This window comes from Eumetopias jubatus, unplaced genomic scaffold (assembly GCF_037043125.1).
Source record: "Eumetopias jubatus isolate StellerSeaLion01/CBP00866 unplaced genomic scaffold, mEumJub1_p1.0 scaffold_11, whole genome shotgun sequence".
In the NCBI taxonomy this organism is placed as follows: domain Eukaryota; kingdom Metazoa; phylum Chordata; class Mammalia; order Carnivora; family Otariidae; genus Eumetopias; species Eumetopias jubatus.
Window position 1 is genome coordinate 98,642,145 of NW_028274817.1, and position 15,678 is coordinate 98,657,822.

The window sequence follows — 15,678 nt, forward strand, 5'->3', positions numbered from 1 at the left end:
TGAAGACAGATGTTGTCCTCATCTGTGCTGTAGAATAGCAGTCTATGTAGATAATGTACTGGCATGTTGGGGTGTCTGCTTTGTGGTAATAATTAAAATTATTGGGGATTCAGTGCTCAAGTCAGTTTATTTGGGGTTTTTTCCTGCCATCATGGTGTGTCTTTTTTTTCTTCCCATATCTCTAGTTTAATAGTTTTCTATAAAGATAGAGCCTCGGGTGGCAGGTCAGCAAAATTTTCAAGTAATTTCTCCTTTCAAGAATGATTACTGGGTAGACCTTTACTTTAACTTGTGACTTCAAGCGGTGATCTTAACTCTGGTTCTTCTCTCATATGTGGACTCTTAGTGAAGGAGCCTAAATACAGTGACACTGTCAGTCAGGCGAAAAGAACCTTTTAGGACTGCAGCTACAGTGTCTGATCCACAGTGGTGCCAAGCTCGTGTCTAAGCCCTGCTGTGTTACTGTGTGAGTTTTTTTTTTTTTTCTCTTTTTATATTTTCTCGATCAGTGCTCTGTATTTTAAACAGGTGATATGTATCAGGGCATGAAATTGTCATGCCTTCTCAGTTAAAGAGGTTTCAGCGTTTTCTATTTAATCAACTGGTATTCATTAACTTCACAAAGTCAAAATTAAAATCCACAATCACACATATACTAGTAATAATTTTTTAAAAAGATTTATTTCTTTATTGGAGAGAGAGAGAGAGACCATGCACATTGGAAGGAGGGGCAGAGGGAAGGAGAGAGAGAGATTCTCAGACTCCCTGCTGAGCGAGGAGCCCGACGCAGGGCTTGATCTCATGACCCTGAGATCATGGCCTGAGCCAAAATCAAGAGTCAGGCACTTAATCAACTGAGCCACCCAAGTGCCCCTATACTAGTAATATGTTCATAAGAGATAAACCAGCTCATTATGTTTTACAAGACAATATATGCGTATTGTTCTGACATACTAAAATTAACATAAAGTTTTCTGTTTTGTCTCTATCTTCTCTATCCAAAAGAATAGAATCCAAATTTTAAAGTGTTTGATAATTTTGCAGGAATATATAAATATTAATATAGATAAACCTGGATTAAATGATTAAATGATTCTCCTCTGTGCTGTTTTTCTGTATCTACATGACCGTCTAGAATCCAGGCTGTAGAGGGCTAGGATTGGTGTTGTAAGTGTGTGGTTTGTTATTGTTGTTGTAATTTTCTATTATATGCCCGTCACTTAACATGATAACTGACATTTAAGCCCACAAATATTGATTGAAGGAATGAACATTGAGGGGGCTTGCAGGCATAGACACAATTTATGTATGGCAATGCCATGAAGGCTCTCATCAGCAAAACAGATAGGCAATAAGTATCTTTTTAAAATAAATGTGTATATAAAGTGATCAGCACAGAAAAACAGAATAGATTCTCTAAGAATATGTAACAGTAAAATAATCCCATTTCATTTTTAACAGACTTGATTATGCTAATACCAAACATTTTCTTAATTCAGTAAGTCATTTGATGAATTTCCTAATAATACTGATATAAATATAATAGAAAATGTTGATATAATATTTTGCATTTTCGAACAGTCGTGATGATGTCTTCAAGATCTACCTACCCGATGCAGGATTCATTACTTTTCTCTAGTCAATTTCCTGCTTTTAATTCTTTGATGGTGTTATGAAAAGGGACAGTTTGAAGGTTTTTCAGTAGGACAATGACATTGTCTATGTTATTGAAAAGTAACTAGATAAAAGAATGTGAAGACGCATTCCTGTTCAGTCTTAGGGTTTGGGGATTGTCTCACTGTTTCCTGAAGAACAAGAAAAATAGCATGTTAGGAAAGCAAAATTTTTGTTGCTTTAAAAATTATTTGCCCAGTACACTCCTTCATAGGAGTATGGCCAAACCCAGAATACTAACATCAAGTACTGGTGAGTATGTGGAACAATAGGAATTCTCATTCCTTCCTCGTGGGCATACAAAGTACAGCCACTTTGGAAGACAGTTTTGTGGCTTCTTAATAAACAAAGCATACTTGTATTAAAAAAAAAATTCTTACCATATGAGCCAGCAGTTGCACTCCATGATAGTTACCCAAATGAGTTGAAAACCTGTCCACAGAAAAACCTGCCCACAAATGTTTATAGCAGCTTTATTCATAATTGCCAAAGCTTTAAGCAACCAAGTTGTCCTTCAGTTGCTTGATAGATTAATAAACTGAGTCCATCCAGACAATGGGAATGTTATTCATCACTAAAAAGAAAGGAGCTATTAAGCCACAAAAAGACCTGGAGGAAACCTAAATGCATATTACTAAGTGTAAGAAGTCAGTCTGAAAAGACTACATACCGTCTGAGTCCAACCATATGACATTCAGCAAAAAGCAAAACTGTGGAAACAATAAAAGGATAAGTGGTTGCCAGGGTTTGGAGGGAGGGATGAATATGTGGAGCACAGAGGAATTTTAGGTCAGTGAATCTACTCTATGATACTGTAATGGTGGATATGTATCATTATACTCTTGTCAAAATCCATAGGATGGACAACACCAGGGAGGAACTCTAATGTAAACTATGGACTGTGGGTGATCCTATATCATTACAGATTTATCCCCTGTAACAGTTGTACGACTCCATTGCGGGATGTTGATAATGGGGGGTAGGCTGTGTTGTGTGGGGACAAGGGGTGTATGGGACATCTCTGTACACTCTTCTCAATCTTTCTGTGAACCTAAAGCAACTGTAGAAAATAGTCTACTTAAAAAAAATATTCACCAGCACCTACACAATGGAATATTATGCAGCCATCAAAAGGAATGAGATCTTGCCATTTGCAACAACGTGGATGGAACTGGAGGGTGTTATGCTGAGTGAAATAAGTCAATCAGAGAAAGACATGTATCATATGACCTCACTGATATGAGGAATTCTTAATCTCAGGAAACAAACTGAGGGTTGCTGCAGTGGTGGGGGTAGGAGGGATGGGGTGGCTGGGTGATAGACACTGGGGAGGGTATGTGCTATGGTGAGCGCTGTGAATTGTGCAAGACTGTTGAATCACAGATCTATATACTTCTGAAACAAATAATGCAACATATGTTAAGAAAAAAGAAGAAGATAGCAGGAGGGGAAGAATGAAGGGGAGTAAGTCGGAGGGGGAGACGAACCATGAGAGACAATGGACTCTGAAAAACAAACTGAGGGTTCTAGAGGGGAGGGGGGTGGTGGGGTGATGGCTATTAAAGAGGGCGCATTCTGCGTGGGGTACTGGGTGTTATGCACAAACAATGAATCATGGAACACTACATCAAAAACTAATGAGGTAATGTATGGTGATTAACATAACAATAAAAATTAAAAAAAAATATTTACCAGCACAAAACATGTTGTTTTAAGCCCAGTTTTAAAACATGCACAGTATAGTAGCCTATGCTCATGAGTGTATGCTAATTCCTTTGAAACTGCTTGTCTTCAAACATGTATATTAAAATAAGACTTGTCCATATAATAGCAGGTATTTTATTTTCCCCTTCTGCATATATTTAATATGATAATTAATTCAACCTGGTATTATTCTGGCTGCTATTCAAAGCCTCATACATGTTTGTTAATTTGTCACTTGTTCCTTATACAACATCTTGGCTATTTAATAAGCAGTCACAAAAGTAAAGAGAGTCCTGCCCCAGCATGAGTCTTAATTGAATATGTACTACATGATAGAATTAAATTCCGAACAAGCCGTCATTGGCAGGTGATCCTTCGGTTATGAGCAAAACTTCAGTGGGAGTGGTGGTATAAAGCTGATGGAGTAATGGCAGCAAAGGGCCTTGGAATAGCATATGATATAATCATACAAGGGTTTTAAGGACACCCCAGGCTGAAGTGGAGAGAGGCGTCTCTGGGGCCAAGTGCTGTCATTCATTTGTGAGTCATTTCACCAGAAAAAAAAAAACATAAAGATTTTTCCATAAAGGTTTCTAGCATCTCCTCCCAATGTCTTTGGGAAATCTTTGAAATTCTCTCTCTAAACAAATGAGGAAGAGAATAATGATGTTGGAAGATGATACCAAAATGCTCGATGTGTTATCTTGTGTTTGATCAAAACTGTTACTACTAGAACTTTGGGTGGTGGTGTTGATCAGTTTTTTGGTGCAGGTAGTTCTCAGGTAACTGTGTGATCACAGATTTAAACACTTACAATATGCTTCCAAACTAGAACACTTTGATGTGGTCATATCTATGAAATAAATGACATTGTGCAAAAGATTGCAGCAGATCTCTTAGAGTGAGTTGACAGGATGACAGTATAGTTACTCACAGTTCAGAATACCACAATATAGGATGTAATGAGCCATAATGCCATTATTTTTTACTTTAGAATTTTAATGTTGTGTTTTGTACAGTTCTTAAAATATCATGCATAAAACATTGTGCTGAAACAATAGTGAATTGTATATCCATAATGTCATTAGGAGCCAACAGTCTAATAACCGTAGGAAACAATGGAAAATTTTCCTCGGACTCTTTTGGAAACCGGTAACAAAAAGACGTGCTGTGTGAATGATCCCCTGTCTGAAAGGCATTCTGGCTAGATCTGTAGCTACTATAGTTTGATCCTTTGTTCTGCTGGGAATCTCTATAAATGCAACTGGAGGGAGGAGGACATTTGAAGCTATGGCATCTTTCGTTATAGGGTGATTCTGTTTTACTCGTTCTCCGTACCCACCAGGAAAAAAAAAAAACAATGCATTCCTCAGTTAATGAATTGGCCACTGACTAAATGAAAGAGGGCAAGAGGCTTGGAAGAATAATAACTGTGCACAATAGAATATTGAAATAAGCATTGTATAGGAGCACTGAAAAAGAGCATGGTGCTCTGATACCTTGGATTTGCTTCTGGGATGGTATCACAATTTCATCATCATGATTACTAACAGATGGAGTGATACATTTTGTTTCCAAATATTAATACAAAAGAGCAGACTACAGAATCCAATGAGAAGGATGCTAGAGTTGATATTTGATAATGTATATGTGGCACTAGGCAAGTACTGAGAAATTAATCTCTTGGAATGAACCACCACTGAAAGAGCAGTTTGTCAAGTAATGCCATTTACTCTCCTTATTAACATACAGAGCAATTCTGTTGCATCACTTAGCTTGGTGAGCTTATTAAGAAAATCACATTGGTTTGAGCAAAGAACTCCTCTGACCTTTCTAAATGAAAATAGCATGATGCTAAAAATAATTGGTGGAAGGACCATCTCTACACACAAAATGGTTTTGTGCAATCAACTACCATATCAAGAAGAAACTTTTATTTTTTTGTTAGGAGTGCAGAAGATTTTTCTGTTTTTTTTTTTTTTTAATTAAAGGGAATGAAAGTGGTTATTTACATTAAATGCAGATAGCACCCTCCTTCCTGCAGGGAGTGTTCCTCCCAGATGGATACCTTTATCCCCCTTGGTTTTCAGAAACCCCTTGATCACCCTAAAAGAGCAGCGATGCCTTTTTGAACATAGGAAAACTGAAAGTAAGTTACATTTAAAATCTCAGAATTTTTGCGTGTATTATAAAATGATGACTAGGAATGCCTTACTCATTTATATATTTTTAAAGGGGCTAAAGACATCTAATGTAGCTTTTTATTACTGCCAAAGAAACTCATTTATAAGAAGTAATAGGAAAAATCAGTAGTGGTCTGCATAATCTCAAGATCATAATACTATACCTCTTATTAAAAAATGAAACATGTTTACCATTTATTAATTAAGATCTAGAGTAAATAATTCTGAGTAAGGTATACTTCATCATTTTCTCAAATGTCTTTCTCAAGGCACATGTTCAGATGAAACAAAAAAACAAAGAATTTAGTAAACATTGATCTCTGAAACCTGAAAATTAAAATATGAATATCTTTTACTTCAGAGATGTGACAGACATACATTCTCAGTAGAAAAGTTAGCTTCTATTTTAAATTGGAATTAATGTGTAGTTTATGATCGATCTAAAATATACATGTTATACCTCTTCTCATCTAACACAGAATGAAATGGTTTTGAAGGATTTTGATTAATCACATAAGTTAGAAGCCATACTTTGCTAGGAAAAGAATATTTCAAGAAACACAGCTCTGAGGCTTAGAAAGTGTTACCATTAAACTCAAGCATATTTTCCTCTATTTGTGTGGCTGTTGAAAACTAATTTTTAAATATCACTATCCAGGGGTAACTGGGTGGCTCAGTTGGTTTTTTTTTTTTTTTTTTTTTGTGGCTCAGTTCGTTAAGCGACTGCCTTCAGCTCAGGTCATGAGCTTAGGGTCCTGGGATCGAGCCCCGCATGGGGCTCCCTGCTCGGCGGGAAGCCTGCTTCTCCCTCTCCCACTCCCCCTGCTTGTGTTCCCTCTCTCGCTATTTCTCTCTGTGTCAAATAAATAAATAAAATATTTAAAATAAATAAATAAATAAATAAATAAATAAATAAATAAATAAATATCACTATCCATTATACTATATTACATCGTGACTACTCAGTGTTTTGTCTTTCAGTTGTGCCTGTTTTTTCATATTTTAAACCAGACCAGAAATATCTGGAAAGAAATATGTTGCCATATCCACATAATGTATGTCATGTATGCAGCTAGAGAATAATTAGACAATTGGGGACATATGAGATCATTTATATTTTTGTGCATAAATGTGTAAAAAGACTTTCCCTTGATTATGGATATAAATATTAGGAAGTATAACTGAGCCTGTGAGACTATCAATAAACTGAATGGTCTAGCTCAAACCTATGATTAAACTGTCAGTAGGAAAAGGAAAAAAAATAGAATCCTACTTAAATTTTGAAGTTTTTCTTCTTTGGTACCTATAATCACCCAGAAACCAGTCTTTACCTAATATCCATTCAACACAGGGAGCCATAGGATAATTTTAAGCCTCGTATACAAGTCCTAAAGGAACAAGGAGTATGGGATAGGAAAGGATTAGTCTGTGATGGCATGCCTCCGAGTACGCAATCTTTGAAGTCTTCTGAATTGGAAGTCCTAGGCATATATTGACTGAACAGGGAATAGAGTAATAGAGGTTTAAAATGCCACCTATACAATTTTACAGAGGTCTGTGCCACTAAAAACTTTGCATCACAGCCTTCTGGGAAGGCGGATGTGTATGGACTAGCTAAAAGTCCAGCCATTTTTATGATAGCTCAGATAATAGAAATCACTAATAGGTGATAGGGTATTTTAGGTGATAGGGTATTTTTAAGTGTAGCGTTGCATAAAATCAAAGAAGTAAACATTTGATTCAATTAAAGAATTCTTCAGGGTAGGCCACAAAGAGAATTTTCACACTGGAATGCATTGGAAAGTTCATCCAGTCTGCTTACAGATGAGGAAACTGGGGAGTCAGCGAGGTTAAGAGACTTGCCTAAAGCTTTGAAGTTACTGGAGCATCAAAACCAGACATATATCCTCCTTCCTTAGTCTCCCTATTAGTGTTATTTCCATTTTTGTTTTTAAGACAATCCAGTAGTATTTGTTATGCAGTTAGTTTTAAGGAGGTGATTATATAAATCAGGTTTATATAATAACATTTGACTGACATTAAACTCTTCGATTGTCACCAACAGTAACAAGTATTTTGGAGTACTTTTCCTGAAAATATGAATGGTGATCTCCTTTATCATTGTTACTCTGGGGGGAAAAAAGCACGTTCCCCATTTGTTTAGAAACTTAATAGATGTGTTCATTTAACTCAAATGATAGAACAATTGTTTCTCTTTTGGTTTTGTTCAGTACAGTAGTGATAGCTATCCATAATTCTCCCTGGTATTTATTTAGGTTTGTGACAATATGAGGTGATTTTAATGACTTGACTGATGACTTTTGACAGATGTTATATGACATTTTTAATAATTGGTAAATGTCTGCTCATGATAAGTGTCACACCAAGAAGTTTCTTTGAATATAGTGTCAAATATATGGCTTATTTTGCATTCTCTGTGTTTTTACATGAACATATAAGGGTCTTTCAAAAACTTTTTTTTTTTGATGGAGGTGTTCCTTTTTTTAAAGTTTTTATTTAAATGTCAGTTAGTTAACATACAGTATAATATTACTTTCAGGCGTACAATATAGTGATTCAACACTTCCATTCATCACCTGGTGCTCATCACAGCATGTGCCCTCCTTAATCCCCATCACCTGTTTTACCCATCCCCCCACCTTCCCTCTGGTAACCAGCAGTTTGTTCTCTAGAGTTGAGTCTATTTCTTGTTTTGTCCCCCCTCTTTTTCTCCCTTTTGTTCATTTGTTTTGTGTCTTAAATTCCACTTATGTATGAAACCATATGGTATTTGTCTTTCTCTGACTGATTGCTTCGCGTGGCATAATACACTCTAGCTCCATCCATGTCTTTGCAAATGACAAGATTTCATTCTTTTTATGGCTAAGTTATATTCCATTGTGTAGGGGGTGCTTGGGTGGCTCAGTTGCTTAAGCATTTGCCTTTGCCTCAGGTCATGATCCCAGGGTCCTGGGATCAAGCCCTGCATCGGGCTCCCTGCTCAGTGGGGAGCCTGCTTCTCCCTCTGCCCCTCCTCCTGCTCATGGTTTCTCTCTCTTTCTCTCAAATAAATAAAATCTTTAAAAAATATCCTGTGTGTGTGTGTGTGTGCATGCATGTGTGTATATATATATATATACACACATGCACACACACACATATATGCCACTTCTTTATCCATTTGTCAGTCAGTGGACACTCGGGCTGTTTCCACAGTTTGGCTATTGTACATAATGCTGCTTTAAGCATCAGGGTATATGTATCCCTTTGATATAGTATTTTGTATTCTTTGGGTAGTGTGATTGCTGGATCACAGGGTAGTTCTATTTTTAAGTTTTTGAGGAACCTCCATACTGTTTTCCAGAGTGGCTAGGTCTTTCAGATTTAACAACTTTTTCACACTATAAAACAATGCATAAATATATAGAAAGATAACACATAAGAATAATAAAATGCGGGGCGCCTGGGTGGCTCAGTCAGTTAAGGGTCTACCTTTAGCTCAGGTCATGATCCCCGAGTCCCAGGATCGAGGCCTGAGTCAGGCTCCCCACTCAGCGAGGTGTCCGCTTCTCCCTCTGACCCTCCCCCATCTCGCGTGCTCTCTCACTCACTTTCTCTCAAATAAATAAATAAAATCTTTAAAAAATTTTTTTAATTTTAAAAAGAATAATAAAATGGTATGTTTGAAAAAATTCATAATATTTTATAAGTCATTCTACATCTTAAATCATTCAAATAGCTTTTAGGTCATTAAAGGATTTTTTGTCATGTAAAAATCATAAACATATCAATAGACTTTGTATTTTTTATTGTTAGTGTAATTAAAAAAAAAAAGAAAAAAAAAAACTTGATCCGAACCTGACTTTTTTTCCAATGTTGTACAAATTTTGTATTTTTCTAACCAAATTTTAATAACCATTATTATTTCATCTATTTACCAAAGCAGCCAATGAAAATATTTGTTTTAGCCTGATGCTGTGTTTCCTCTGATTTATTCTTTCTGTGAAGCAGCACATAAAATAACCTTTTTTTAATAAAGCTTTTTTATTATTATTTTATGTTAATCACCATACATTACATCATTAGTTTTTGATGTAGTGTTCCATGATTCATTGTTTGTGCATAACACCCAGTGCTCCACACAGAATGTGCCCTCTTTAATACCCAACACCAGGCTAACCCATCTCCCCACCCCCCTCCCCTTTAGAACCCTTAGTTTGTTTTTCAGAGTCCATAGTCTCTCATGGTTCGTCTCCCCCTCCGATTCCCCCCCTCATTCTTCCCGTCCTGCCATCTTCTTCTTCTTCTTTTTTTTTTTTTTAACATATAATGTATCATTTGTTTCAGAGGTACAGATCTGTGATTCAACAGTCTTGCACAATTCACAGCGCTCACCATAGCACATACCCTCCCCAATGTCTATCACCCAGCCACCCCATCCCTCCCACCCCCACCACTCCAGCAACCCTCAGTTTGTTTCCTGAGATTAAGAATTCCTCATATCAGTAAGGTCATATGATACATGTCTTTCTCTGATTGACTTATTTCGTTCAGCATAATACCCTCCAGTTCCAGCCACGTCATTGTAAGTGGCAAGATTTCATTCCTTTTGATGGCTGCATAATATTCCATTGTGTGTGTATATATATGTGTGTGTGTGTGTGTGTGTGTGTGTGTGTGTGTGTGTGTGTGTATACACACCACATCTTCTTTTTTTTTTTTAAAGATTTTATTTATTTATTCGAGAGAGAATGAGAGAGAGAGAGAGCACGAGAGGGAAGAGGGTCAGAGGGAGAAGCAGACTCCCTGCTCAGCAGGGAGCCCGATGTGGGACTCGATCCAGGGACTGCAGGATCATGACCTGAGCCGAAGGCAGTCGCTTAACCAACTGAGCCACCCAGGCGCTCACACCACATCTTCTTTATCCATTCATCGGGTCAATGGACATCTTGGCTCTTCCATAGTTTGGCTATTGTGGACACTGCTGCTATAAACATTGGGGTGCACGTACCCCTTTGGATCCCTACATTTGTATCTTTGGGGTAAATACCCAGTAGTGCAATTGCTGGATCATATGGTAGCTCTGTTTTCAACTTTTTGAAGAACCTCCACATTTTCCAGAGTGGCTGCACCAGCTTGCATTCCCACCAACAGTGTAGGAGGGTTCCCCTTTCTCCGCATCCCCGCCAACATCTGTCGTTTCCTGAATTGTTAAATTTTAGCCCTTCTGGCTGGTGTGAAGTGGTATCTCATTGAGGTTTTGATTTGGATTTCCCTGATGCCGAGCGATGGTGAGCACTTTTTCATGTGTCTCTTGGCCATTTGGATGTCTTCTTTGGAAAAATGTCTGTTCATGTCTTCTGCCCATTTCTTGATTGGATCATTTGTTCTTTGGGTGTTGAGTTTAAGAAGTTCTTTATAGACTTTGGGTACTAGCCCTTTATCTGATACATCATTTGCAAGTATCTTCTCCCATTCTGTCGGTTGTCTTTTGGTTTTGTGGACTGTTTCTTTTGCTGTGCAAAAGATTTTATCTTGATGAAGTCCCAATAGTTCATTTTTGCCCTTGCTTCCCTTGCCTTTGGTGATGTTCCTAGGAAGAAGTTGCTGCGGCTGAGGTTGAAGAGGTTGCTGCCTGTGTTCTCCTTTAGGATTTTGATGGACTCCTGTCTCACGTTTAGGTCTTTCAACCATTTGGAGTCTATTTTTGTGTGTGGTGTAAGGAAATGGTCCAGTTTCATTCTTCTGCATGTGGCTGTCCAATTTTCCCAACACATTTATTGAAGAGACTGTCTTTTTTTCCACTGGACATTCTTTCCTGCTTTGTTGAAGATTAGTTGACCATAGAGTTGAGGGTCCATTTCTGGGCTCTCGATTCTGTTCCATTGATCTATGTGTCTGTTTTTGTGCGAGTACCATACTGTCTTGATGATGACAGCTTTGTAAATAGAGCTTGAAGTCTGGAATTGTGATGCCGCCAGCTTTGCTTTTCCACGTAAAATAACCTTAAAATTGTTGAATATTGCAGCTGATTTCATATGATTTGTATCATCTCCTCAATAATATAAGAATCTTATGATCGAAATCTGTATTGAAATATTGGGAAAACAGACTAAGAGAAGAACTAAAATGTTCTTGGCTAAGGCACACGGAAACCTTTAACTATTTTGGCATATATTTAATCTGCCCCAGTCCCCCCAATTTTTGGATACTGATAAATTTTTGAATTTGTTAATGCAATTTTCTTAATTTGGTGTATCACATCTTTCTAGGAGTGCATGAAGTTTTACTGCAATTTTAAGAGGAAGGATATCAAATCTGTTTCAAAAGTATCTAAGGTGTAACAAAAAGGAATGAAAAGCACTGTGGAAAAATATGTATATAGTGTAAGTTCCAGACAACCAAATCCATGTGGTAGAAAATAAAGCAAATGTATACATAATTGTTACCACTACTGCTGATATAAGATATACAAACTTGTCAAGAACACTGGGAATATATTTTCAAATATTCAAATGCAGAGGTGAAAAATACTTAATTTTTAATGGAATTTTCTGTTTACTATGTATGGAATAGTGTTTACTTATATGGAGAGGAACAAAAGCTTTTTTTAAATGGATAATTTCTTATTAAAGGGCAGATGTTATTAGGTGTATTCAGAGTTTGGTTTGCAAATTATCCTAAAACATTAATCAAGAGCCATTGCTAATTAATGATGGCATTTTCTGGTTTTCTCTGTGAATAAATTGTGATTAAACTAACAAAATTAATAAGAATGATGATCCAAATAGAGTTGGAAAATTCCTCTTCGTACTTTATGGATGCATTGGTTTCTCTGACTAGAGGACCCTGGGAGAAGCTGACATTTTTACTTCCTCACTGCTGACATCTGTTCTGAAATGCAAGATTCCTTTGGAATTGTGGCACTTTTAAATGGGGGCACTTAAAATCCTTCCAAGTTTTCTTTTGCTCAGCACATTAGTTCTGTTTCATGGATCAGAAGTTGTTACTTTGTTTCAGTTTAACTGTCAGCACCTCCACACTTCCCAGTAGTTAAAAATCATTCATTGGCAGTTGCTTGGTTCACCTCTGAAATGATAAACCTCTCTTTTGAGCTTTAATGAAATGGATGAAGTTTTTAATGCCATAACGATTTCTTCTACTTCCCTTTCTACACAGCTTGCCTTTCTGTGATTTTCTGGTTCTGTTTAATCAGTGAAGTGGTGTGTGCGTGTTCATTATTAAGTGATGGTTACCAAGACCAAATTTGTCTCAATACACGTATAGAAAAACTTCCATTCATTCCTCTTGGTCCTGACCAAACTTCCAGTTCAATGATTATTTCTAGTATGTACTTGACATGTAAATACTAGACTGGGTATAAGTATGGTTTCTTAATAGGATACGGATCTTCTCTTGATGGTCAGTACTATTAGTTTTAGGTTGATTTTCTTTTTGTCACATCCTCGTTTCAAAGTGACTGAGAGTGTAGATTTTATATTTTTTTAAAGATTTTTTTTATTTGTCAGAGAGACAGAGAAAGAGAGCACAAGTAGGGGGAGCAGCAGGGGCAGAGGGAGAAGCAGGCTCCCTGCTGAGCAGGGAGCCCAATGTGGGGCTCCATCCCAGGACCCTGGGATCATGACCTGAGCCGAAGGCAGATGCTTAACCTACTGAGCCACCTAGGTGTCCTGAGAGTGTAGATTTTAAGGGATAGTCTATTACTGGCTAAAATGAATCGGGAAGAAATTTAGCATTGTTCCTGTCCAAATACAAATAGTCAAGTGTCTTTTTCCACATTTTTGTATAGGAATCTGAATGACTTATCATGGGTTATTTTCCTTACGAGAATATACCTAAATAACATTAAGTTAAGCAAAGAAAATGACTTTCCATGTGATGATCTTTTAAAGGTGTGTGTATGTGTTGTTGTTTTAATAAAAATTCCAGAACTTATGTATTAGAGTTCTCCAGAGAAACAGAACCAGTAGGATATATAGATAGGTATGTATGAGAGGAGATTTATTCCAAGAATCAGCTCATGCAGTTATGGAGTTTGAGAAGTCCCACAATGTAGCATCTGGAAGCAGGAGAAGCAGGAAAACTGGAGGTATAATTCAGTGCAAGTGGGTCCAAAGGCCTGTGAACCAGGGAAACGAACGGAATAACTCCCAGAGGGGCCAAGGGCCTGAGAACCGAGGGGCTAATGGAGTAAAAGCTAGAGTCCGAGGGCCCCAAGAAGCAGAAGTTTCTATGTCCAAGGGCAGGAGAGGATAAACTCAAGAAGAGAGAAAGAATTCACCCTTCCTCCATCTTTTTGTCCTATTAGGGCCCCCAAGAATTTGGATGATGCATCCTCACATTGGTGAAGGCTGTTTCCTCTGTCTAGTGATTCAAATGCTATTCTCTTCCAGGAGCACTCTTACAGATACATCCCGAAATAATGTTTTTCCAGCTATCTGGGCATCCCTTAGCCCAGACAGTGACACATAAAATGAACCATCACAAGATGTATGAATTTTTTTTGTAAGTAACTTAATTGTCATAGGAAGTTTGTGAACATTAAAATGAGGCCCTATATAACATTAAAAATCTTCTCTTTAACTCTTCATTGAGTAGAGTTCAAACTTTAAACCTCATGTGTAGATCCAAATCCCCGTGAATTCTCAGGGAGGGCCTGTTCTTCCTAATGCCAACATGAAAGTCACACATTTTAAAAGGAATAATGTACAACGCTGTTTTCCAAATAGTCTAGCCATTAATGAAATTATCCGATTGTCCCTTTGTAACTTTGAGAAACAAAGAACTGTGGAGGGCAGACAAAAGAGCCAAGTGACTGCTAAGGGAGAGAGGGGTATCGGCAAATGTGGTGGCCAAAGGGAAGCAACTTGAGGTAAGAAAGGCAACGGAGACAGACAGGTATGATAAGAAGATGAAAAAAATACTTATGAAAAAAGTTGTCAACACTTCTCTCTGGTAGCCATCTTGAGGTTTATTTGTCTTATGCTTTCTTATAAATAAACCCAAAATGGCTGACTGTGTTTTCCTCTCCCATAATTAATGGAATATATATGTAATTAATGGAATATATATAAAATTAATAATAATTATATGCTATACATATATAGCATATAATTCCATAGACCTGGACACCAATTAAATGTAGTTTTGAAATAGAGGTATGTTATCTTATATACCAAGGAGTCCAGAAGGAGCTTGCCTGTCATTCATTGATTTAGGCATTTCAGTATGACTCCGTTCTGGCCAGTCACTGGTGATGAAGAAGAGAAGCAACATGACTGGCCTGGGCCAATCATGATTTGTTTTTCTGGGATGGGTACGTTCTTTGAGCACAGTGCCTCTTGATACATGAGCAGCATTAGAGTTCTGTTAACAATGAAGAAGAGGAATCTGGATGGGCAAGTGTGAATATTTTTAATTTGAATTAGGCATTGATAAATGTAGACATAGAAATAGCTTGTTATACTGTGCATTAAATTAGGTCAGTTACCCAGTTTCTGTGAATTTTTTTAATCTTTGATGTCATCTGGTTTTATTTTGCTTTCTGGACAAAAATTCAAGACGGCACACAACCAAATATAGGAACATAACATTTCAAAGAATAGATTCAGCCATTAGAAAGAAAAAGTAAGCACTTGGATTCCAAAGGATTTATGCAAAACTTAGTCTTTACCATTGTTAATTAGTAAGCCAAATATGTCTTTCAAATGGCTTAGCCCCCCCCCCCACATAATATGTGAGTTTTATCCTTAGGGTTATCTGTACACCTCTTGTCTGGTTCTATTTTGTATATCTCAAGGTACAGAGTCTCTCTGCCAAGTTAAAACTAAAATTATTTTTTTCTTCACAACTGATTTCCTGTATATATATAAGAAAAATTTAATTTTGAATATGTAATGGGGTTTTTGTGATTATATTTGTTTGAAATGTTTTTGATTTGAATAGTTTTCTTTTTTCCACTGTTTAACATACTTGATATTTGGAGGGAAATATCCATATTGATAAATGAATACTTAAAAGAGCATTGTTTTCTGTTTTCCAGAAGTTACATTAAATAACAATAGAAAATACATATTCGTATGCATATTTATATATT